A 2,915-nucleotide genomic window follows, 5' to 3' on the forward strand; every position below is an offset into this window, starting at 1 on the left:
AGGACCAGAAACAAACAACCAATCAAAGCACGTCCATCTCAATTCACCTAGATACTGTATAAAGCCTGCAGTAGCTTGCACAAACTGACGAAGTTTGGGCACACTCTGAGAGTCTGTACGTCCAGAACCAGAAGTGTAAGATATGGAGAACATCACTCAGTATCAGAATGACCAAAGTAAAGTTAGGACACCAGGAGAGTGAACTGCGGCGAATCTCACGCAGCGTTATACTGAGGATGCCAAAAGTACTTTCAAATAGTAAAGATAGCAAGAACAACAAGGATCCAAGCACCAGAAACAGCAGAGCGTCAAACAATGGAAACTAGAATCCTTGATACGAGACCAACTACTCGACGTCAACTTAACATGTAGGGAACACAAACACAGCCACGACTGGATCTAGCACCCTATGCATATTTGGAACTAAAAACTCGGTAATTTATTCTGTTTCATAACATCTCTGTGAAATCAGTGAGAATATCAGTAGTTTCAAATTGTGTAGAATTTACAAACGTTATAACAGCAACCAAAGTGTATAGTGCTGCTTTATAAAGTTTCAAATGTATACAACATGGCATATTTATTACTAATTATCTTATAATTTGTGGCATTAAATGTAGCCCCCCCCTCCCAGTAGCTCAAAGGTAAGTTACTTATAAGTCTAAAAACCGAGTTTCTATACCTGATAATCCATTGTGTAACTTTGTGCTTAAAAACAAACCAAAACACAAACATTTAATGTAAATAAATCATTCAGACTGTGGGAATAATGAAATTTCTCGCCTGTGTAAAGTACAACTTGTCTGTTGAGGAGCATAAGCCGCAAATCTGTAGCCTTTGCATTCATTGAAAGCTTTTTTATTTTAGTTGAAATAGTATGAAAACTGTGCATTTTAGAAGTTGGTGATAATAAGAACTGTGAAATTAAATCATCCACACGTTTTTTTTTCACTCTAAAATATATCATCTGTAAACCTGATGTTATTTTTATCTCTTACAATGTAATTGCTGTAGTGCTTCTTTCTTGCCCCTCAGTGGCACAGCGGTATGTCTGCGGACTTACAACGCTAGAATCCGGGTTTCGACACCCGTGGTGGGCAGAGCACAGATAGCCCATTGTGTAGCTTTGTGCTTAATTACAAACAAGCTATCTTTGAGAGATTTGAAGCTGAGCAAGACTGTTTGTTATCATTTAGTTATGGTATTCTATTACTTGTAAACCACAGAACGGTAATAAATTCATTTAATGACTTTTCCTGCGTGTATATATATTTCACTGAAGTATTTGTCTTGGCATTTAGCTTTCTGTTTACAAGAGCTCGACTTTTGTAACTCTAGGCCATCGTTCAACGCTTTGATCGTATTTCGCCCTCGCTCAAAGCTAGAAAGGCTACATCTCATGTTAACTAAATTAGTGTTGTTGATTGTTATTAAGCACACAACTACACAAAGGGCTATACGTGCTCTGCCCATCACGGGTATCGAAACCCGGTTTCTAGCAGTATAAGTCCGCAGACATACCACTGTCCCAAAGGGGGCACTAAATTAGTGTAAAGAGGCCATATATAAGTTTTATGTATAAAATAGTGTCAGATAAATAGTATCTATTTATATTAGTTTTAATACTTCAGACGATTTTTATTGCACTATTTCTTTCAACAAATTGGTCTACCATACGACGATATTAGGCTTATTATAGTATGGTTCAGTTTAATCTTTACATGATGCATGCTAATAGTCTAGTTAAATAGCTATATTATGCATTGGTTTTAATAGTAATCATATTAATAAATCTTGAGTTGATAAAAAATCAAATTTATATTTCAAAATGTATCACTATTGTGCCATCTGTTTGTAACTTGTGTGTATGCTTATGAGTTATTAATGTTTATTAAAAGGTCAAGGGTGGCATAATATTGAGCACCAAGATTTAAGAGTTATAATTCAGTGTTTCATGACTATTTCAGAATTTATTTCTCCGAAAGGGGACCAAAGTCCGCCTGGAGTAGTCACCTGTTTTAACCACTCATATCATTATACAGTAGTGTGTTGTCTGTCAGCAGACACTAAAATGACGTCACATAAGGGACGCTTAACTTGCAGTTTGTACTTTCGTAACGTCTGTGTGCATTCCATGAATCACGAGAAGAATTATGCACTCTGTAGGCTACAACACAGCATGACATATGAACTTCAAAAGCAAGAAATAAAAGTATTTGTTACTCTTAATTTTGGTTTTATTTACTCTTGAAATAGAACACTTCCGGGGACCCTGCGGATGTACATCTTGTATGGATGGTTCCTATGACTTATTTTTTGGGCACGTGGTTTGTGATATTTAAGTCCTGAACTTCAACATACCTCTGCCTTATTGTCTTCCGATTCACTCTGGTAGTTTTGTTTACTGAACCTGCAAGTATTCTGTTAACACTGGTTTTATTAGTGAATACTTCTACTTTATTATCTTTTCACTCTCTTTTGACCTTAAAGCAGTCTTTTTACATTATATTCTCACAGGGACTGCAATCACTTGTTTGGTGTGGGAACTCTGAGTTCTCTATAACTTTACTCATTCTCATGGAAAAATTATTTGTGTCTGGATACCTGACCATATTGATATCCCTGGAAATGAGATAACTGACAAAGGTTGAGAAAGCAGCAATGTCTTTTGAACATTCCTCGATAGCCCTTCTGTTAAGTAAGTTCTAGCTACTCAATAAAAAGTCATATCCTCTTGGTCAGAAAATTGGTTAAATTGATAAGTGGTGTGACATACTGATTTCTTGTTTTCTTCACCATTACTAAAAAATGCACTATTTTAAAGAATAAGCATCGAGATATTATTAAATGGTTATGACTTGGTATCTGTTGTTTAAATAATACTCTTCATAAAATTGGTCATACGACTTCGTAAT

The sequence above is a fragment of the Limulus polyphemus genome, unplaced genomic scaffold, assembly GCF_000517525.1.
Source record: "Limulus polyphemus unplaced genomic scaffold, Limulus_polyphemus-2.1.2 Scaffold623, whole genome shotgun sequence".
Classification (NCBI taxonomy): domain Eukaryota; kingdom Metazoa; phylum Arthropoda; class Merostomata; order Xiphosura; family Limulidae; genus Limulus; species Limulus polyphemus.